The 24283-nt window shown below is 49.4% G+C and overlaps 1 protein-coding gene across 5 annotated transcripts in view; it reads left to right on the top strand.

Moving 5' to 3' along the window:
* Nucleotides 1–1630: 1630 nt before the first annotated feature.
* The window catches only part of LOC149436080 (F-actin-monooxygenase MICAL2-like), a 202306-nt gene continuing 179653 nt past the window's right edge, over nt 1631–24283 (top strand). For 4 of the 5 annotated variants that reach the window (XM_089662081.1, XM_089662079.1, XM_089662080.1 and 1 more), the window contains exon 1: nt 1631–1781. The gene's annotated coding sequence lies outside the window, so the exon portion shown is untranslated. Of the gene's footprint in view, nt 1782–21381; nt 21401–24283 lie in introns of those variants that run through there. The other variant, XM_089662078.1, reaches the window with a different exon arrangement.

Here is a 24283-nt window from a genome sequence, read left to right as displayed (position 1 = left end):
CCCCCAGCAATGCCTTCAGCTGCTTTTCCCTCCAGAAGGATGGCGCCATCTTTGTTCAGGCATCATCTACTTCCAGGACTGAGATTCCGGCTCGGTGATGACACCATCATTTAAATCCTGGTGCCTGCACATTTGTTTTACAAATGTCTGACACAAATTAGCCCCTGTCCTTGTCACATTTTATTCTTCTCAGTGACACCACCAATGCAGGGACATTATTTTCCTTTCTGTGACACCGCCAACACAGGGACATTTTACCTTTCAGTGACACTACTGAAACAGGAATATTTTTTCCATTCAGTGACACCACCAACACAGGGGCATTTTATTCCTCTCAGTGCCACCACCAACGCAAGAACATTTTTTTCTTTTCTGTGACACCACCAATGCAGGGACATTTTATTCCTCTCAGTGACACCACCAACACAGGGGCATTTTATTCCTCTCAGTGCCACCACCAACGCAAGAACATTTTTTTCTTCTCAGTGACACCACCAATGCAGGGACATTTTATTCCTCTCAGTGACACCACCAACACAGGGACATTTTATTCCTCTCAGTGACACCACCAACACAGGGACATTTTATTCCTCTCAGTGACACCACCAACACAGGGCCATTTTTCCTTTCAGTGACAGTACTGAAAGAGGGACATTTTTTCCATCCAGTGACACCACCAACGCAAGGGCATTTTATTCCTTTCAGTGACACCACCAACCCAGGGACATTTTTTCCTATCAGTGACAATACTGACACAGAGACATTTTTCTTTTCAGTGACACCACCAACGCAGAGGCATTTTATTCCTCTCAGTGACACCACTAACACAGGGACATTGTTTTCCTTTCTGTGACACCGCCAACACAGGGACATTGTACCTTTCAGTGACACTACTGAAACAAGAATATTTTTTCCATTCCATGACACCACCAATGCAGGGGCATTTTATTCCTTTCAGTGACAACACAGGGACATTTTTTCCATCCAGTGACACCACCGGCACATTTTTATCTTTCAGTGACACCACTGACACAGGGGCATTTTTTATTCTAGCTGATACCACCAATGCAGGTAAATTTTTTTTCTTTCCATGACACCACCATCTCAGGAACTTTTTCTCTTCTCAGTGACACCACTGACCGATAGGGAGGTTATGTGGTGGTGGGATGTGGGGGGGGGGGGGTGAAGTCTCCCTCCAGCATAGAATCCAGGCGTGAGAGGCCGTACCACACAACTGAATGGCAGAATATGCTCACATGTACAGAAAGCACTGGCGCTTACCCACGCATGCTCATGTGACACCGTCCCTGAACGCAGAACATTTGTGTTTGGAGAATAAGAATATTCAAGAAATTGTAAAAGCCGAAACATGAAAGCATCAGCACAGATCCCAGCATTTAAACTTTCCCCAACGCATTTTTTTTTTTCAGCTAGGATTCCGACTGCACTGCCTAGATAAATGATCATGATAGATGACAGTGTCCCGTCCAGCTCCAGTCATTTCCAGCAGGTGAGTGACGGCTTTACATGACGGCTAATAATTACCCCCCCCCCCCATCACTTTTCAGCGATCCCTTTAATTTCTGGAGGCCGGCTGTACGGGATCCAGTCCTCGCAGAGGGTCTAATTATAATTCTGACAAATTAAAGTTGTACGTCTCTCAGTGACACCGACACCTCCAGCAAGCCAACTTCCCGACCTTGGACAGTCGGTGACAGGATCGAGTCCCCGGGCGATCTGAGAGGTGAAGGACGATCACTGAGATTCTTCACAAACTCCAGGTTAGTAGAAATGATGTTTTATAATCGTTTATATTTCATGTTGTTATTATTTATTATTGTTTGTATTGATTTTTAAAAATAAATTATTATTAATAATATTCCCATCATTACTAGAGACCAGGAGCCAGGGGCGGACTGACAACTCATGGGGCCCCCGGCCAATAGGGGATCATGACAACTCATGGACCCCCGGGCAATAGGGGATCATGACAACTCATGGGCCCCCGGGCAATAAGGGATCATGACAACTCATGGGCCCCCGGGCAATAAGGGATCATGACAACTCATGGGCCCCCGGGCAATAAGGGATCATGACAACTCATGGGCCCCCGGGCAATAGGGGATCATGACAACTCATGGGCCCCCGGGCAATAGGGGATCATGACAACTCATGGGGTCCCCGGGCAATAGGGGATCTTGACAACTCATGGGGCCCCCGGGCAATAGGGGATCATGACAACTCATGGGGCCCCCGGGCAATAGGGGATCATGACAACTCATGGGGCCCCCCGGCAATAGGGGATCATGGGGCCCCTGTGTCCTTGCCCAAACTCAAAAAAGCCTATGAAAAAGGTACCAGAGGCATCTCATGGGGCCCCCTACTGACCCCGGGCCCTTGGGCAGTGCCCGAGTTTCCTAATGGTCAGTCCGCCCCTGCCAGGAGCTACCATTGAGCACAGAAACCTCTGCCACCCACAGATGCATGTCCATCCTCTTTGTTGCCACATATAGGCTTTACATGAGCGGCAAGAGGTCAAGGGGGAGGTAAAAATGCATCTCAACCACCTGTTTTTACCGCTCCTTCAACCTGCAAATGATATTTTTTATCCGCTTTATGTGCGATTTGATCAAATCCATTGAAATTGAATAACTATAACTTCCCTCTTAAGCGATTAAGACTCAGGTTCAATTGGATTTGATTGAGTTGATCGGCCAGAGCGGAAAATTATCGATCAATCTATAAACACCTCAAGATGCTCCGCTCATGAATATAACTGCATTATGACCAATCAGATCATGAGATTACATGTGGGATCGCATCTTGGCCAGGGGCGGACTGACCATTTGGAAACTCGGGCACTGCCCGAGGGCCCAGGGTCAGTAGGGAGCCCCATGGGATGCCCCTGGTACCTTTTTCATAGGCTTTTTTGAGTTTGGGCAAGGACACAGGGGCCCCATGATCTCCTTTTCCCGGGGGGCCCCATGAGGTGTCAGTCCACCCCTGATCTTGGCTATTGATCGAAACTCGGGCACTGCCCGGGGGCCCAGGGTCAGTAGGGGGCAGGGGCGGACTGACCATTTGGAAACTCGGCCACTGCCCGAGGGCCCGGGGTCAGTAGGGGGCCCCATGAGATGCCCCTGGTACCTTTTTCATAGGCTTTTTTGAGTTTGGGCAAGGACACAGGGGCCCCATGATCTCCTTTTCCCCGGGGGCCCCATGAGGTGTCAGTCCGCCCCTGATCTTGGCTATTGATCGAGCCACACTTCCCTGTGTGTGGCATTTTGATTGAATAGGTTTATGACCATAAATAGGCAGAGAAAACGAAAGGTGTGAGGACGAACAATTTTGCGGGTCGGGTTTACAGCAACCTATTCATTTCCTCTACGTGCAAAAAATCGCGTGACACTTTTTTTAAAATTGCACCAAAGCACAGGGTGCTACACAGGTAGGTTGGCAAGATTATTATTATTATTATTAGAGATGAGCGAATCGAAGTATCCGAAGTGGAATTCGAGTCGAATATCGGAAAAATTTCGATTCGTGCCGAATCCGAAAAATAGCCTAATTCGGACGCGCGAATCGAAATTTTTCAGAAAATGGCGGCTGACATGTGCGGCGACGGAGCGGGGATGTCTGGGAAGGCGCGCAGACAAGGCGCGCTGACCCATAATGCATTCCTCAACTACATGTGATCGCATCAGCCAATCAGCAGCCAGCCAGCCAGCACTGTGTAATGGTCGAGCTATAAATAGCGGCCATTTTGGAATTCTTCATTTGCCTGCAGTTATTGAACAGAGGCAGACCGCTCTGTACTAGGGACAGGGACAGAGTTAGGGCCACAGAAACGATAATTGGGGACAGAGAAAAGTTACTTAGGGACAGAGAACCATTACTCAGGGACACAGACTTGTTAATGAGGGCCACAGAATCGTTATTTAGGGACAAAGAAACGCTAGTTAGGGCCACAGAATTCATAATCAGGGACAGACAGAATTGTTACTCAGTGCCAGAGAATTGTTACTTAGGGCCACAGAAACGTTATTAGGGCCACAGAATTTTTACTCAGGGACAGACAGAATTGTTACTGAGTGCCAGAGAATTGTTACTCAGGGACAGACAGAATTGTTACTGAGTGCCAGAGAATTGTTACTTAGGGCCACAGAAACTTTACTTAGGGCCACAGAATTGTTACTCGCACAGACACAGAATTGTTACTCGCACAGACACAGAATTGTTACTGAAGGCCACAGAACTGTTACTTAGGGCCACAGAATTGTTACTCGCACAGACACAGAATTGTTACTCAGGGCCACAGAACTGTTACTTAGGGACAAAGAAACGCTAGTTAGGGCCACAGAATTCATACTCAGGGACAGACAGAATTGTTACGGAGTGCCAGAGAATTGTTACTCTGGGCCACAGAAACTTTACTTAGGGCCACAGAATTTTTACTCAGGGACAGACAGAATTGTTACTGAGTGCCAGAGAATTGTTACTCAGGGACAGACAGAATTGTTACGGAGTGCCAGAGAATTGTTACTCAGGGCCACAGAAACTTTACTTAGGGCCACAGAATTTTTACTCAGGGACAGACAGAATTGTTACTGAGTGCCAGAGAATTGTTACTCAGGGACAGACAGAATTGTTACTGAGTGCCAGAGAATTGTTACTTAGGGCCACAGAAACTTTACTTAGGGCCACAGAATTGTTACTCGCACAGACACAGAATTGTTACTCGCACAGACACAGAACTGTTAATGAGGGCCACAGAAACTTTACTTAGGGCCACAGAATTGTTACTCACACAGACACAGAATTGTTACTCGCACAGACACAGAACTGTTACTGAGGGCCACAGAACTGTTACTTAGGGCCACAGAATTGTTACTCGCACAGACACAGAATTGTTACTCAGGGCCACAGAACTGTTACTTAGGGACAAAGAAACGCTAGTTAGGGCCACAGAATTCATACTCAGGGACAGACAGAATTGTTACGGAGTGCCAGAGAATTGTTACTCAGGGCCACAGAAACTTTACTTAGGGCCACAGAATTTTTACTCAGGGACAGACAGAATTGTTACTGAGTGCCAGAGAATTGTTACTCAGGGACAGACAGAATTGTTACGGAGTGCCAGAGAATTGTTACTCAGGGACAGACAGAATTGTTACTGAGTGCCAGAGAATTGTTACTTAGGGCCACAGAAACTTTAATTAGGGCCACAGAATTTTTACTCAGGGACAGACAGAATTGTTACTGAGTGCCAGAGAATTGTTACTCAGGGACAGACAGAATTGTTACGGAGTGCCAGAGAATTGTTACTCAGGGCCACAGAAACTTTACTTAGGGCCACAGAATTTTTACTCAGGGACAGACAGAATTGTTACTGAGTGCCAGAGAATTGTTACTCAGGGACAGACAGAATTGTTACTGAGTGCCAGATAATTGTTACTTAGGGCCACAGAAACGTTATTAGGGCCACAGAATTGTTACTCAGGGACAGACAGAATTGTTACTGAGTGCCAGAGAATTGTTACTTAGGGCCACAGAAACTTTAGTTAGGGCCACAGAATTGTTACTCAGGGACAGACACAGAATTGTTACTGAGGGCCACAGAACTGTTACTTAGGGCCACAGAATTGTTACTCGCACAGACACAGAATTGTTACTGAGGACCACAGAACTGTTACTTAGGGCCACAGAATTGTTACTCGCACAGACACAGAATTGTTACACAGGGACACAGAACTGTTACTGAGGGCCATAGAACCGTTACTTAGGGCCACAGAATTGTTACTCGCACAGACACAGAATTGTTACTCGCACAGACACAGAATTGTTACTCGCACAGACACAGAATTGTTACTGAGGGCCACAGAACTGTTACTTGGGGCCACAGAAACGTTAATCAGGGACACAGAATTGTTACTGAGGGCCACAGAACTGTTACTTAGGGCCACAGAATTGTTACTCGCACAGACACAGAATTGTTACACAGGGACACAGAACTGTTACTGAGGGCCACAGAACCGTTACTTAGGGCCACAGAATTGTTACTCGCACAGACAGAATTGTTACTCGCACAGATACAGAATTGTTACTCGCACAGACACAGAATTGTTACTCAGGGACACAGAACTGTTACTGAGGGCCACAGAACTGTTACTTAGGGCCACAGAATTGTTACTCGCACAGACACAGAATTCTTACTCGCACAGACACAGAATTGTTACTCAGGGAAACAGAACTGTTACTGAGGGCCACAGAACTGTTACTTAGGGCCACAGAATTGTTTCTCGCACAGACACAGAATTGTTACTCGCACAGACACAGAATTGTTACTGAGGGCCACAGAACTGTTACTTGGGGCCACAGAAACGTTAATCAGGGACACAGAATTGTTACTGAGGGCCACAGAACTGTTACTTAGGGCCACAGAATTGTTACTCGCACAGACACAGAATTGTTACTCAGGGACACAGAATTGTTACTCAGGGACACATAATCGTTTAATTAAAGAGTATGTCAGACAACATGCAGAGGAGTGGCAGAGGAGGCAATGTTTTAGGAGCGAGCAGACGTGGCAGCAGAGGAAGAGGTCGAGGCAGCACTATTCGCAGCCAGAGGCCAGTGCTCCCGGTGTCATCCAGCGGTCGTGTCTCCACCGACAACCCTGCCGTCATCGATTGGTTGGCTCGGTCGTCTTCCTCTTCCCAGGTCACCTCTGACACCTACAGCCAACGGTCGGTGGGTACGTCAGACACAACCGTTAGTTGGCATGGCCCGGGACCAAGCCCACTGAAATCACGTGTCCTCTACCTGCCCCTGTCCTTTGGTGTTCCCTCACCAAGCGAAGTATCGCATGCTGTGGGCACAGCCCCACTGTACAGTGAGGAAGAGCTAACAGAGGGCGGTCAGGAACGGGGGGAGACATCCGCCTTTTCAGCAGCTAGGCGAAGAAGTAGTGGCGAGGAGAGTGGCCCGGTAGCCGGTCTAGAGACAGGTCTGTCTCCTGACCCAGACGCAGCCGAGGGGGCTAGTAGTGAGGCGGAGACCCTACTTGATTATGAGGAGGTTGATCGCACTTGGCAGCCTCGTCGTCATCAGGCAATTTCTTCCGCATCATCAGGAGAAGAGGGTGGCAGCTTGGCAGCGAGCAAAACAGTCGGTGGGTTGCCCAGGAGACAGCAGCAGGGTCGCAGCAGTGTCAGTGGAAGCAGTGTCAGTGGAGCCAAACGGCCACGGAGTAGAGCACCAGCTCCACTGCAGCCTACCACCACGGCCAGTAGTGGTGCCGGTGTGCACGGAGGAAGCAGCAGTCAGCCAGTGAGGAGTATCGGGGGCAAAGTTTCCTACTCGGCGGTGTGGCAATTTTTCGTCAAGCCGCCCGAGGAAGTAAACGTAGCCGTATGTCGACTATGTGGCCAGAAAGTCAAGCGTGGCCAGGGGGCCCATGTTGGGACTATTTGGGCCATGTTGAGACAATGGGAGACCTCCCATTGCTGCTGTCTCCATCGCCACACTCTGCCATGTGCCACTTTCAGGTCTCCTCACACACTGCTGGTGTGTAGAATTTTTTGACATAGGGTGCTGGCAGATTACGGGCCTCCCATAGCTGCTGCCAGGCCCCTAATCTGCCATAGGCCCCTATATACCGCCTCCTCATGCTGCTGCCAGGTCCAGAGTCTCTCATGGGTCCCTGTACGGCCTCCCATTGCTGCTGTCTCCATCGCCACACTCTGCCATGTGCCACTTTCAGGTCTCCTCACACTGCTGGTGTGTAGAATTTTTTGACATAGGGTGCTGGCAGATTACGGGCCTCCCATTGCTGCTGCCAGGCCCCTAATCTGCCATGGGCCCCTATACCGCCTCCTCATGCTGCTGCCAGGTCCAGAGTCTCTCATGGGTCCCTGTACGGCCTCCCATTGCTGCTGTCTCCATCGCCACACTCTGCCATGTGCCACTTTCAGGTCTCCTCACACTGCTGGTGTGTAGAATTTTTTGACATAGGGTGCTGGCAGATTACGGGCCTCCTATAGCTGCTGCCAGGCCCCTAATCTGCCATAGGCCCCTATATACCGCCTCCTCATGCTGCTGCCAGGTCCAGAGTCTGTCATGGGTCCCTGTACGGCCTCCCATTGCTGCTGTCTCCATCGCCACACTCTGCCATGTGCCACTTTCAGGTCTCCTCACACTTCTGGTGTGTAGAATTTTTTGACATAGGGTGCTGGCAGATTACGGGCCTCCCATAGCTGCTGCCAGGCCCCTAATCTGCCATAGGCCCCTATATACCGCCTCCTCATGCTGCTGCCAGGTCCAGAGTCTGTCATGGGTCCCTGTACGGCCTCCCATTGCTGCTGTCTCCATCGCCACACTCTGCCATGTGCCACTTTCAGGTCTCCTCACACACTGCTGGTGTTTAGAATTTTTTGACATAGGGTGCTGGCAGATTACGGGCCTCCTATAGCTGCTGCCAGGCCCCTAATCTGCCATAGGCCCCTATATACCGCCTCCTCATGCTGCTGCCAGGTCCAGAGTCTCTCATGGGTCCCTGTACGGCCTCCCATTGCTGCTGTCTCCATCGCCACACTCTGCCATGTGCCACTTTCAGGTCTCCTCACACTGCTGGTGTGTAGAATTTTTTGACATAGGGTGCTGGCAGATTACGGGCCTCCTATAGCTGCTGCCAGGCCCCTAATCTGCCATAGGCCCCTATATACCGCCTCCTCATGCTGCTGCCAGGTCCAGAGTCTGTCATGGGTCCCTGTACGGCCTCCCATTGCTGCTGTCTCCATCGCCACACTCTGCCATGTGCCACTTTCAGGTCTCCTCACACTGCTGGTGTGTAGAATTTTTTGACATAGGGTGCTGGCAGATTACGGGCCTCCCATAGCTGCTGCCAGGCCCCTAATCTGCCATAGGCCCCTATATACCGCCTCCTCATGCTGCTGCCAGGTCCAGAGTCTGTCATGGGTCCCTGTACGGCCTCCCATTGCTGCTGTCTCCATCGCCACACTCTGCCATGTGCCACTTTCAGGTCTCCTCACACACTGCTGGTGTGTAGAATTTTTTGACATAGGGTGCTGGCAGATTACGGGCCTCCCATAGCTGCTGCCAGGCCCCTAATCTGCCATAGGCCCCTATATACCGCCTCCTCATGCTGCTGCCAGGTCCAGAGTCTCTCATGGGTCCCTGTACGGCCTCCCATTGCTGCTGTCTCCATCGCCACACTCTGCCATGTGCCACTTTCAGGTCTCCTCACACACTGCTGGTGTGTAGAATTTTTTGACATAGGGTGCTGGCAGATTACGGGCCTCCCATAGCTGCTGCCAGGCCCCTAATCTGCCATAGGCCCCTATATACCGCCTCCTCATGCTGCTGCCAGGTCCAGAGTCTGTCATGGGTCCCTGTACGGCCTCCCATTGCAGCTGTCTCCATCGCCACACTCTGCCATGTGCCACTTTCAGGTCTCCTCACACTGCTGGTGTGTAGAATTTTTTGACATAGGGTGCTGGCAGATTACGGGCCTCCTATAGCTGCTGCCAGGCCCCTAATCTGCCATAGGCCCCTATATACCGCCTCCTCATGCTGCTGCCAGGTCCAGAGTCTCTCATGGGTCCCTGTACGGCCTCCCATTGCTGCTGTCTCCATCGCCACACTCTGCCATGTGCCACTTTCAGGTCTCCTCACACTGCTGGTGTGTAGAATTTTTTGACATAGGGTGCTGGCAGATTACGGGCCTCCTATAGCTGCTGCCAGGCCCCTAATCTGCCATAGGCCCCTATATACCGCCTCCTCATGCTGCTGCCAGGTCCAGAGTCTCTCATGGGTCCCTGTACGGCCTCCCATTGCTGCTGTCTCCATCGCCACACTCTGCCATGTGCCACTTTCAGGTCTCCTCACACTGCTGGTGTGTAGAATTTTTTGACATAGGGTGCTGGCAGATTACGGGCCTCCCATTGCTGCTGCCAGGCCCCTAATCTGCCATGGGCCCCTATACCGCCTCCTCATGCTGCTGCCAAGTCCAGAGTGTGTCATGGGTCCCTGTACGGCCTCCCATTGCTGCTGTCTCCATCGCCACACTCTGCCATGTGCCACTTTCAGGTCTCCTCACACTGCTGGTGTGTAGAATTTTTTGACATAGGGTGCTGGCAGATTACGGGCCTCCCATAGCTGCTGCCAGGCCCCTAATCTGCCATAGGCCCCTATATACCGCCTCCTCATGCTGCTGCCAGGTCCAGAGTCTGTCATGGGTCCCTGTACGGCCTCCCATTGCTGCTGTCTCCATCGCCACACTCTGCCATGTGCCACTTTCAGGTCTCCTCACACACTGCTGGTGTGTAGAATTTTTTGACATAGGGTGCAGGCAGATTATGGGCCTCACATAGCTGCTGCCAGGCCCCTAATCTGCCATAGGCCCCTATATACCGCCTCCTCATGCTGCTGCCAGGTCCAGAGTCTGTCATGGGTCCCTGTACGGCCTCCCATTGCTGCTGTCTCCATCGCCACACTCTGCCATGTGCCACTTTCAGGTCTCCTCACACACTGCTGGTGTGTAGAATTTTTTGACATAGGGTGCTGGCAGATTACGGGCCTCCTATAGCTGCTGCCAGGCCCCTAATCTGCCATAGGCCCCTATATACCGCCTCCTCATGCTGCTGCCAGGTCCACAGTGTCTCATGCCATGTGCCACTTTCAGGTCTCCTCACACTGCTGGTGTGTTGAATTTTTTGACATAGGGTGCTGGCAGATTATGGGCCTCCTATAGCTGCTGCCAGGCCCCTAATCTGCCATAGGCCCCTATATACCGCCTCCTCATGCTGCTGCCAGGTCCAGAGTCTCTCATGGGTCCCTGTACGGCCTCCCATTGCTGCTGTCTCCATCGCCACACTCTGCCATGTGCCACTTTCAGGTCTCCTCACACACTGCTGGTGTGTTGAATTTTTTGACATAGGGTGCTGGCAGATTACGGGCCTCCCATAGCTGCTGCCAGGCCCCTAATCTGCCATGGGCCCCTATATACCGCCTCCTCATGCTGCTGCCAGGTCCACAGTGTCTCATGCCATGTGCCACTTTCAGGTCTCCTCACACTGCTGGTGTGTTGAATGTTTTGACATAGGGTGCTGGCAGATTATGGGCCTCCTATAGCTGCTGCCAGGCCCCTAATCTGCCATAGGCCCCTATATACCGCCTCCTCATGCTGCTGCCAGGTCCAGAGTCTCTCATGGGTCCCTGTACGGCCTCCCATTGCTGCTGTCTCCATCGCCACACTCTGCCATGTGCCACTTTCAGGTCTCCTCACACTGCTGGTGTGTAGAATTTTTTGACATAGGGTGCTGGCAGATTACGGGCCTCCCATTGCTGCTGCCAGGCCCCTAATCTGCCATGGGCCCCTATACCGCCTCCTCATGCTGCTGCCAAGTCCAGAGTGTGTCATGGGTCCCTGTACGGCCTCCCATTGCTGCTGTCTCCATCGCCACACTCTGCCATGTGCCACTTTCAGGTCTCCTCACACTGCTGGTGTGTAGAATTTTTTGACATAGGGTGCTGGCAGATTACGGGCCTCCCATAGCTGCTGCCAGGCCCCTAATCTGCCATAGGCCCCTATATACCACCTCCTCATGCTGCTGCCAGGTCCAGAGTCTCTCATGGGTCCCTGTACGGCCTCCCATTGCTGCTGTCTCCATCGCCACACTCTGCCATGTGCCACTTTCAGGTCTCCTCACACACTGCTGGTGTGTAGAATTTTTTGACATAGGGTGCTGGCAGATTACGGGCCTCCTATAGCTGCTGCCAGGCCCCTAATCTGCCATAGGCCCCTATATACCGCCTCCTCATGCTGCTGCCAGGTCCAGAGTCTGTCATGGGTCCCTGTACGGCCTCCCATTGCTGCTGTCTCCATCGCCACACTCTGCCATGTGCCACTTTCAGGTCTCCTCACACTGCTGGTGTGTAGAATTTTTTGACATAGGGTGCTGGCAGATTACGGGCCTCCCATAGCTGCTGCCAGGCCCCTAATCTGCCATAGGCCCCTATATACCGCCTCCTCATGCTGCTGCCAGGTCCAGAGTCTGTCATGGGTCCCTGTACGGCCTCCCATTGCTGCTGTCTCCATCGCCACACTCTGCCATGTGCCACTTTCAGGTCTCCTCACACACTGCTGGTGTGTAGAATTTTTTGACATAGGGTGCTGGCAGATTACGGGCCTCCTATAGCTGCTGCCAGGCCCCTAATCTGCCATAGGCCCCTATATACCGCCTCCTCATGCTGCTGCCAGGTCCACAGTGTCTCATGCCATGTGCCACTTTCAGGTCTCCTCACACTGCTGGTGTGTTGAATTTTTTGACATAGGGTGCTGGCAGATTATGGGCCTCCTATAGCTGCTGCCAGGCCCCTAATCTGCCATAGGCCCCTATATACCGCCTCCTCATGCTGCTGCCAGGTCCAGAGTCTCTCATGGGTCCCTGTACGGCCTCCCATTGCTGCTGTCTCCATCGCCACACTCTGCCATGTGCCACTTTCAGGTCTCCTCACACTGCTGGTGTGTAGAATTTTTTGACATAGGGTGCTGGCAGATTACGGGCCTCCCATAGCTGCTGCCAGGCCCCTAATCTGCCATAGGCCCCTATATACCGCCTCCTCATGCTGCTGCCAGGTCCAGAGTCTGTCATGGGTCCCTGTACGGCCTCCCATTGCTGCTGTCTCCATCGCCACACTCTGCCATGTGCCACTTTCAGGTCTCCTCACACTGCTGGTGTGTAGAATTTTTTGACATAGGGTGCTGGCAGATTACGGGCCTCCTATAGCTGCTGCCAGGCCCCTAATCTGCCATAGGCCCCTATATACCGCCTCCTCATGCTGCTGCCAGGTCCACAGTGTCTCATGCCATGTGCCACTTTCAGGTCTCCTCACACTGCTGGTGTGTTGAATTTTTTGACATAGGGTGCTGGCAGATTATGGGCCTCCTATAGCTGCTGCCAGGCCCCTAATCTGCCATAGGCCCCTATATACCGCCTCCTCATGCTGCTGCCAGGTCCAGAGTCTCTCATGGGTCCCTGTACGGCCTCCCATTGCTGCTGTCTCCATCGCCACACTCTGCCATGTGCCACTTTCAGGTCTCCTCACACTGCTGGTGTGTAGAATTTTTTGACATAGGGTGCTGGCAGATTACGGGCCTCCCATAGCTGCTGCCAGGCCCCTAATCTGCCATAGGCCCCTATATACCGCCTCCTCATGCTGCTGCCAGGTCCAGAGTCTGTCATGGGTCCCTGTACGGCCTCCCATTGCTGCTGTCTCCATCGCCACACTCTGCCATGTGCCACTTTCAGGTCTCCTCACACACTGCTGGTGTGTAGAATTTTTTGACATAGGGTGCTGGCAGATTACGGGCCTCCTATAGCTGCTGCCAGGCCCCTAATCTGCCATAGGCCCCTATATACCGCCTCCTCATGCTGCTGCCAGGTCCAGAGTCTCTCATGGGTCCCTGTACGGCCTCCCATTGCTGCTGTCTCCATCGCCACACTCTGCCATGTGCCACTTTCAGGTCTCCTCACACTGCTGGTGTGTAGAATTTTTTGACATAGGGTGCTGGCAGATTACGGGCCTCCCATTGCTGCTGCCAGGCCCCTAATCTGCCATGGGCCCCTATACTGCCTCCTCATGCTGCTGCCAAGTCCAGAGTGTGTCATGGGTCCCTGTACGGCCTCCCATTGCTGCTGTCTCCATCGCCACACTCTGCCATGTGCCACTTTCAGGTCTCCTCACACTGCTGGTGTGTTGAATTTTTTGACATAGGGTGCTGGCAGATTACGGGCCTCCCATTGCTGCTGCCAGGCACGTAATCTGCCATGGGCCCCCGTACCGACTCCTCATGCTGTGACGTTGCAACAAGGTGGAATTCAACCCTACATATGTTAGACCGCCTTTACGAACAGCGAAAGGCCATCACCGATTTCCTGATGTTAAAAGCGGATAAAGGTACTCCCTGTGTAACTTAGATGTCAGCCATTGGCAGCTCATGCGTGACACCTGCGCTTGCTCAGGCCCTTTGAGGAGGCCACGCTATTCGTGAGTCGGCAGGACTATGGGATGAACGACGTCATTCCTCTGTTGCACGTCCTGGAACAAATGCTGTTAACAATGGCTGGTCAGGGTGCGGTAGACGTGGCGCACAGATCTCAACGCCACATGACCCCTGTGGGGGCAGGACAGGAAGAAGAGGAGGAGGTAGAGGAGGACATTGGTGCTCAGGAATTATTGAGTGAAATGGGTGGTTTTTCCACTCAGCGGACAGGAGTGGAGGAGCAGGAGCATCTGGTAGAGGAGGAGGAGACAGAGGACCCAGACGCACCGTGGCAGTATGCTGTGGAGATGGAGGCAGGGAGTCCCTCGCATTCCTTGGCACAAATGGCCCATAGCATGCTCGGTTGCTTGCGTAGCGACAGCCGAATAATAACCATCAGACAGAGGGATGACTTTTGGCTGTCCACCTTGTTGGACCCTCGCTACCGTTCAAAAATGGTGGCCTTTTTCACACCTGCTGAGAGGGAGGCCAAAATAACGTACTATAAAAACCACCTATGTAGTCAGCTGGTCTCTGCCTGTCTGCGCCAACGTCCATCCTCAGACACTGTGGGCCCTGTGCGCTCGCGTTCCGCTGCCATGGCAGCAGGGGAGGGGTGGGGTGGTAGGAGCAGTGGCAGCTCCACCAGCAGCGGCTGCCTCAGTCTGCAGTCGATGATGAGTAGCTTTCTTCACCAGCGCAGTGAGGAAACTACTAACCAGCCGCAGCAGCAGCAGCAGCAGCAGCATCAGGTGGACCTGGAGCAGGACCTCAAACAACAGGCTTAGGCCTACTTGGACAGCACCCTGCCAACCGAGGTAGACAATCCCCTTGACTACTGGGCAACGAAACTTGACCTTTGGCCCCAACTAGCTGAATTTGCCCTTGAAAGGCTGTCATGCCCGGCCAGTAGCGTGGCATCGGAGCGCGTGTTTAGTGCGGCAGGAGGTATTGCAACTCCGCGGAGGACACGACTGTCCACCCAAAGTGTGGAGAGACTGACGTTTGTGAAAATGAATCAGGCGTGGATTAGTCTGGATTTCAAACCACCAGTTCCTGACACAACTGACTAAATCCGCCATGAATCATGCCCCAAACATGTGCCACTTTCAGGTCTCCTCACACTGCTGGTGTGTTCCATTTTTTGTCATAGGGTGCTGGCAGATTACGGGCCTCCCATAGCTGCTGCCAGGCCCCTAATCTGCCATGGGCCCCTATACCGCCTCCTCATGCTGCTGCCAGGTCCAGAGTCTCTCATGGGTCCCTGTACGGCCTCCCATTGCTGCTGTCTCCATCGCCACACTCTGCCATGTGCCACTTTCAGGTCTCCTCACACTGCTGGTGGGTTCCATTTTTTGTCATAGGGTGCTGGCAGATTACGGGCCTCCCATAGCTGCTGCCAGGCCCCTAATCTGCCATGGGCCCCCGTACCGACTCCTCATGCTGCTGCCAGGCCCGTAATCTGTCATGGGCCCCTGTTGTCGCTTGTTGGCATATTCCGCTCGTTCAGATGCTCCTTCTCCTGCTACTCCTCTTCACGGATTCCGTCAGCAGTCTTTCTTGGAATCCGTTTCCAAGAGACAACAGTTTGCGAGCACGCACCAGACGGTGCAGAAACTGAACGTCCTCCTGTCCAAGTTGCTGCTGCCAGGCTCGTAATCTGTCATGCGCCCCTGTACCGCCTCCTCATGCTGCTGCCAGGTCCAGAGTGTGTCATGGGCCCCCGTACCGACTCCAAATGCTGCTGCCAGGCCCGTAATCTGTCATGGGCCCCTGTACCGCCTCCCCATGCTGCTGCCAGGTCCAGATTGTGTCATGGGTCCCTGTACGGCCTCCCATTGCTGCTGCCAGGCCTGTAATCTGCCATGGGCCCCCCTACCGACTCCTCATGCTGCTGCCAGGCCCGTAATCTGCCATGGGCCCCTGTACCGCCTCCTCATGCTGCTGCCAGGTCCAGAGTGTGTCATGGGTCCCTGTACGGCCTCCCATTGCTGCTGTCTCTATCGCCACACTCTGCCATGTGCCACTTTCAGGTCTCCTCACACTGCTGGTGATTTCCATTTTTGTCATAGGGTGCTGTATGGCCTCCCATTGCTGCTGCCTCCACCGCCACACTGTGGCTCCACACTCTGGTTTTGGCCCCGTGACTGGCCAAATGAGTGAAGTGTGCGGTGATTCTAAGATCGACGGCACTCATCTGCATGTCATACTGCCTGACAGTATTATTTCTCTTCCCCAGCAGACTCCAAGGGCATTTAAATTAAAGGTACAGTGTTCTGCACTAATATTAAGTCTCTCTGAAGCCTAGAAACACCCTTTTTTAAGTTAAATTCACAGCGAATATATTCGACTCGAATCGAAATTTTTCCACGAATTCGCCGAATCAGTCGAATCGAATTTTTGAATACTTCGCTCATCTCTAATTATTATTATACAGTATTTATAAAGCGCCAATAGTTCGCTCAGCGCTGTACATTACAAAGGGGGACAGAACATGAGACAGAACAATACCAATACAATGCAAAACATGAGGGGATCGAGGGCCCTGCTCCTCGGAGCTTACAATCTAGGAGATGACATCTAAGATATCATGGTGTGCCGGATTACCAGCTCCTCCACATGCTTGGAACCAGGGATGCGATTTTTATTTTGTACGCGCAATTTACCCTACATTCCCCCAGTGCGCAAATGTGAACCTGGCCGAAGAGAAATGGATTGTTGGGGTTTAGATACAAATACACTCAAACGTATTAAACTTCAGGAACGATCTGCGGCGTCCTCAGTGACCGCGGGCTGCGTAGAGGGTCACTCCGGGGACAATTATAGAAGAGAATTCGCTGTCACTGCGATCCCTCGGCACAGATGTCTGCAAAATCGTTTACAGTTTTGTGATGTGCAGGAAAGATTGATGTCCGGACTCTGCGACACCTGCAAGGAAATAAATAACCGGGGGAAAAAATGTAATTGTATTTATATATATAATTTATTTTTCCCTTGATTACCTGGTGATCCTGCCATCAACTTCCACATTAGTGCACAATGAAAAAATAAAAATTGAGAAAAATATATAATAATAATCATATATATATGTATATATATATGTATATATACCGTATTTTTCACTCCATAAGACGCACCTGACCATAAGACACGCCTAGGTTTTAGAGGTGAAAAACAAGAAAAAAAAATATTCTGAACCAATGGACTGCAGACATAGTACAGGGGATGACCAGAGACTGCGGACACAGTGCAGGAGTTGACCAGAGACTGCGGACACAGTGCAGGAGTTGACCAGAGACTGCGGACACAGTGCAGGAGATGACCAGAGACTGCGGACACAGTACAGGAGATGACCAGAGACTGCGGACAGTGCAGGGAATGACCAGAGACTGCGGACACAGTGCAGGAGATGACCAGAGACTGCGGACACAGTACAGGGGATGACCAAAGACTGCGGACACAGTGCAGGAGTTGACCAGAGACTGCGGACAGTGCAGGGAATGACCAGAGACTGCAGACAGTGCAGGGAATGACCAGAGACTGCTGACCTTTGGGGAGGGAGGGGGAACGGGTACCTGAATTTGACAGGTACCCGCTCCCACTTCCGCGGAGTTGTCCTTCCCTCTTCTTCCCGGGCCGGCTTCTGTGACAGCCGGGTGCCCACTGCGCATGTGCGAGAAGCGCTGCGCTATGTGAATGGCCCGGCGCCTTCTGGGACCTGTCATGTGTCCCAGAAGACACCGGATCAATCACAAAGCGCAGCGCTTCTCGCACATGCACAGTGGGCACCCGGCTGTCACAGAAGCCGGCCCAGGAAGACTGTGCAGCGCTGGAGCGAGGAACAGGTAAGGTCCTGCAGGAGACAACAGCTGAGCGGCCGGCCCGGTATTCTGACATGGTGGCCGCAAAAATACCGGATCGGCCGCTTTATATTCGCTCCATAAGACGCACTGACATTTTCCCCCCTTTTTTTGGGGGAAAACAGTGCGTCTTATGGAGCGAAAAATACGGTATATGTATGTATATATATATATATATATAAATAAGAAAACATTAATATCATGGAAGGGGTGGGAGGGTTGATCCATAGGATCAGTGTGTATCCAATCCAACAAACTGAGCTGGTATCTGAGAAAAAGTAGGGGTTTTCTGGGTGTGAAATGTCAGACTAATTTGCATATTTTTGAATAACACCCACACTCCGGAAAAGAGTATGCAAATTCGACTACCATGATCCTTTGCAATTGGAGAATACTCTCCCTAATATGTATCAACATACAACAACAACAGCACGGAGTATGGCATTCAGTGTGCTTATGCCTGGTGTAGGCAAAAAAAATCTGTAAAAAAAAAACAAAAAAACTTTATACTTTAAAAAAATGTTTACTGCATCGATTGCGGCTGCGGGTGTCAATCACCAGGTCCCTGCCGGTTACCAGCAAACGCTGACCGAGAGCACGGCTCCTCCCTTCCAGATCAGCGTGTTAACCCTTCGATTGCCTAAAAATTTTTAATATATATAATGTTAATATTACTGTGTTGGAATTTTTTTTTGTTTTTTTTGGATTTTTATGACAGAAATTAGAAAATATTGTTTCCCCCCCCCCCCCATTTTTTTTGTTTAGCACCAAAAATAAAAAGCGCACAGGTAAACAAATACCTCTATTTGTGTGAAAAAAGGACATAAATTTCGTTTGGGTGCAGCGTTGCATGACCGCACAATTATCAGTTGAATTAGTGCAGCGTCGCATAGCAAAAAGAGGCCTGGTCAGGAAGGGGGGTAAATCCTCTAGAGGGCAAGTGGTTAATATTCAAAACAAACTCCCCCATCCATCCATCCATCCGTGTCTCCATGATTTATTTTGCTGAGAAATCACTTTGAACCCCCCCCAGCATTTCTGGCATTGGCCATCTTGAGTAAGGGCAGATGATTCATGTAGCATTTACTTCCTGGGATCCATCTGCCCTTAGCTCAGGCATGCAGCCAGGAGGTTGTGTTTAGCTGAAAAAACCCTCCTCCCATGAAGACCCTCAGGATGTATGACATCATTTGCCTAGGCCAGAAACCAGGAAGTAACTGAAGAAAGGTTTAAAATAAGTAAATACAAAATACTTTCCTATCTATATACTAATGATAGCAGCAGAAGGATTGCAAATACACGTGAAGCTGTTCTTTGTGCATTCATTGCATTCAAAAAACATATTCACTTCTGGTGTTGACACAACGGAAAATTACATCAGATTTTATTCAAGGCAGACAGAGAATTCCTTCCTGACCTCAATGCGTATCCGCAGACTTATAGAGGAAATACCTAACCCAGGGAAAGTACAAACGTACACTGCAACCTGCAAAGAGATAATAATGCCAAGTGCCGTGCTGAGATAAAACTCTCTCCAGGTAAAGACCTCTTCCAATATAATAGGCCTGTCCTGCCCAGTATTACCACTAGAGGGCACTGCAAGTGGCTATTCAGCCTAGAATAGAATGTAAAAAACAATAGAATGGAATAAAATAGAAAGAATATAACTGTCTTACAAAATTCGAATTTCAAATAGAATAAATTTGAATAGAATAGAAAAAAATCAATAGAATAGAATAAAATTCGAATTTCGAATAGATTAAATTAGAATTTGAAAAGATTAAAATGGAAATAAATAGAATAGAAAAAACAATAGAATGGAATAAAATAGAAAGAATATAACTGTCTTACGAAATTCGAATTTCAAATAGAATAAATTTGAATAGAATAGAAAAAAAACAATAGAATAGAAAAAAATTTGAATTTCGAATAGATTAAATTAGAATTTGAAAAGATTAAAATGGAAATGAATAGAATATAAAAAACAATAGAATGGAATAAAATAGAAAGAATATAACTGTCTTACGAAATTCGAATTTCAAATAGAATAAATTTGAATAGAATAGAAAAAAAAAATAGAATAGAATAAAATTCGAATTTCAAATAGATTAAATTAGAATTTGAAAAGATTAAAATGGAAATGAATAGAATATAAAAAACAATAGAATGGAATAAAATAGAAAGAATATAACTGTCTTACGAAATTCGAATTTCAAATAGAATAAATTTGAATAGAATAGAAAAAAAACAATAGAATAGAATAAAATTCGAATTTCGAATAGATTAAATTAGAATTTGAAAAGATTAAAATGGAAATGAATAGAATATAAAAAACAATAGAATGGAATAAAATAGAAAGAATATAACTGTCTTATGATTTTTGAATTTCAAATAAAATAAATTTAAATAGATTAGAATAGAATAGAAAAAAATAGAAAAAAAAACAACAGAATAGAATAAAATTTTAATTTCAAATAAAATAAATTAGAATTTGAATAGCTAAAAATAGAAATGAATAGCATATAAAAAAAACCAATAGAATGGAATAAAATAGAAAGAATATAACTGTTTTACGAAATTCGAATTCTGAATAGAATAATTTAGAATTTGGTCAGAATAGATAAAATAGTATAGAATAAAACGAATAGAATAGAAAAAAACAATGGAATAGAACAAACTCGAATATAACCGTCTTCCGAAATTCGAATAGAATAAATTCAAAATTTGAATAGATTAGAATAGAAAAAAAAATCGCAGTAAAATAGAATAAAATAAAATAGACTATAACCATCTTCCGAAATTTGAATTTCACATTGAATAAAGAATTGAATTTTGAATCGAACCAAATTAAAAAACAAAATTAATTCAAACAATTAACAAATTTAATTAAAACAAAATTAATTCAGAGAATGAATTAAACAGATTTAACTAAACAAAATGATTGAAATGACAAATTGAAACAAAGCGAATGTTTAGGTTTTGCGCTTCCCCCCCCCCCCCCCCCACCTCACATCCTGAGCACGGTAAGTGCTGCGCTCTGCTGGTCTATATGTGAATTGCAGTTGGGGGTTGAGCCCCATGTAAGGTATTGTAGAGGGTCAGCTGACTTCTATCTCTGACATAGAACGGTTGTATACTCCGGGCACACGATGACGTCACCCTGCATCCAATTTTTCCTTTTATGGTTTCAGGTGAGCGTTCCTCCCTGGGACACCTGACACTTCTCCGCCGCCACCTTTGTCACATTTCTTGGCGGCTCCTGTGCTCAGGTCCTTTTACGGTGAAAAGCACACATGGGGCAATCTGTTATTGATTAATGAGCAGCACTTAGACCTGTAAACACGGTATATATATATATAAAAACACATCCACCGCACACTGCTACCACCGCCACAGCCTGCATCAGATCCAACTTCCAAGACATTATCAGCCAATCAGGACCCATCTCACCTTCAACTCAGATTGCTGGGAGCCGGTAAGTCCATTGTTAATGAATCTGCAATGACCAGTCACTGTTATCAATCATTTACTGCATTGGGGGAGATCGAGTCTAAGTGTTTTCCGCTGCGTGTTGCGTTTTGCGGAAACGCACGGCAGTCCATTGAACATGAGTTCCTATGGGACAGTTTCACATACTCGGCGTTTTCACCCGGGGCGTTTTTTTGGAAAGGGTCTGGGACTTTTTGTGTGTTAGTTCACCCTCCATTTGTTTCAGTTGCTTTTTTTCTGCATCCAAAACGCACAGAATGCAGGTTATATAGTTGTTGATGTCATAGTTCACTCCTGTTTTTTTCTTTTTATGTTTGTGTGTCACTTGCCAGGCCTTGGAAATCTTTGTCAGGCCTCCTGAAGAAGGGGGTCTGCTTGGTTTTGGCCATACGAACTTTCACCTATTCTTGCCTGAACAACAAAATATTTCCAACATCCCACAAACATTCCTTCACTCAATTTACCACAATCCAAAATATTCTTTCATAATTCTCTCTAAAATAATACAACCCGTACAATATCATTTCATATATCATGGGAAAGGAAGGGATGGGGCAACCATCAGGTGGTAGGAGGGCATACCCTAGTGTGACCATCAGGTGGCGGGAGGGCATACCCTAGTGCGACCATCAGGTGGTAGGAGGTCATACCCTAGTGCCACCATCAGGTGGCGGGAGGGCACACCCTAGTGCCACCATCAGGTGGCGGGAGGTCACACCCTAGTGCCACCATCAGGTGGCGGGAGGTCACACCCTAGTGCCACCATCAGGTGGCGGGAGGTCACACCCTAGTGCGACCATCAGGTGGCGGGAGGTCACACCCTAGTGCGACCATCAGGTGGCGGGAGGTCACACCCATAGTGCGACCATCAGGTGGCGGGAGGTCACACCCTAGTGCGACCATCAGGTGGCGGGAGGGCACACCCTAGTGCGACCATCAGGTGGCGGGAGGTCACACCCTAGTGCGACCATCAGGTGGCGGGAGGTAACACCCTAGTGCGACCATCAGGTGGCGGGAGGTCACACCCTAGTGCGACCATCAGGTGGCGGGAGGTCACACCCTAGTGCGACCATCAGGTGGTAGGAGGGCACACCCTAGTGCAGCGGTGAGCAAACTTTTTGACTTGAGGGCCGCAATGGGTTCATATATTGGACCCGAGGGCCGGACCAAGAGTAGATGAATGATGTGTATGTGTCATCCATAGTAAGTATAGTAATATTCCCCCATAGTAAGCATAGTAATTCATCCCCCATAGTAATTCATCCTCCATATAGTAATTCATCCCCCATAGTAATTCATCCCCCATATAGTAATTCGTCCCCCATAGTAATTCATCCCCCATAGTAATTCATCCCCCATAGTAATTCGTCCCCCATAGTAATTCGTCCCCCATATAGTAATTCGTCCCCTATAGTAATTCATCCCCCATATAGTAATTCATCCCCCATAGTATTTCATCCCCCATATAGTAATCCATCCCCCATAGTAATTCATCCCCCATATAGTAATTCATCCCCCATATAGTAATTCATCCCCCATATTAAGTCCCCAATTCCCCCCTGTGTCAATTCACTTACCTTTGCTCCGCGCGTTCCTCTCGCCGTTCCGGTGTAGCATGAAAATCTGTCTCCTATGAGGATCTGTCCCCCTCGACGTATTTGCGCATGTGCCAGTTTCAGGCATTAGCAGCCGATCGGCGATCTCCGACACATGCGCAGATACGTCGAGGGGGACAGATCCTCATAGGAGACAGATTTTCATGCTACACGGGTCTTCAGGGCGGACTGTGAGAGGAACCTAGCTCCGCGGGCCGGATTAAAAGGTCCGCCGGGCCCGTATACGGCCCGCGGGCCGTAGTTTGCCCATTGCTGCCCTAGTGCCACCATCAGGTGGTAGGAGGTCATAATCTAGTGCGACCATCAGGTGGTAGGAGGGCATACCCTAGTGCCACCATCAGGTGGCGGGAGGTCACACCCTAGTGCGACCATCAGGTTGTAGGAGGTCACACCCTAGTGCGGACCATCAGGTGGTAGGAGGGCACACCCTAGTGCGACCATCAGGTGGTAGGAGGTCACACCCTAGTGCGACCATCAGGTGGTAGGAGGGCACACCCTACTGCGACCATCAGGTGGTAGGAGGTCACACCCTAGTGCGACCATCAGGTGGTAGGAGGTCATACCCTAGTGCCACCATCAGGTGGTAGGAGGGCACACCCTACTGCCACCATCAGGTGGCAGGAGGTCATACCCTAGTGCCACCATCAGGTGGCAGGAGGTCATACCCTAGTGCCACCATCAGGTGGCAGGAGGGCATACCCTAGTGCGACCATCAGGTGGCAGTAGGTCATACCCTAGTGCGACCATCAGGTGGTAGGAGGTCATACCCTAGAGAATATCAGAGTGCTACAGCTCAATTGAAGAATATTGGAGGCCAAAATAGCTAAAAATAGACTTTTTAGGCGCATAGACTCAGTAAACCAAAAGTCAAAACACTGTTACTTTATGAACACATCCCATCTAAAAACATGTCTTGTATATATTTTTCAAATTGCATTTCACAATAGAGACACAGCCTGTCTTCCTCCACCAACCATAAAAGGAGTCCGGACGGAGATGACGTTTGGTGGGTGTAGGAGAAGATGATGTTTGGTGGTTGTAGGAGATGACGTTTGGTGGGTGTGGGAGATGATGTTTGGTGGGTGTAGGAGATGACGTTTGGTGGGTGTGGGAGATGACGTTTGGTGGGTGTAGGAGAAGATGACTTTTGGTGGTTGTAGAAGATGACGTTTGGTGGTTGTAAGAGATGACGTTTGGTGGGTGTAGGAGAAGATGATGTTTGGTGGGTGTAGAAGATGACGTTTGGTGGTTGT

This window comes from Staurois parvus, unplaced genomic scaffold (genome assembly GCF_062004578.1).
Source record: "Staurois parvus isolate SC_StPar_1 unplaced genomic scaffold, SC_StPar_1.0 ptg001426l, whole genome shotgun sequence".
Classification (NCBI taxonomy): Eukaryota; Metazoa; Chordata; class Amphibia; order Anura; family Ranidae; genus Staurois; species Staurois parvus.
The sequence above is the reverse complement of the archived record's forward strand: the minus strand, read 5'-3'. Positions and strand labels throughout refer to the sequence as shown.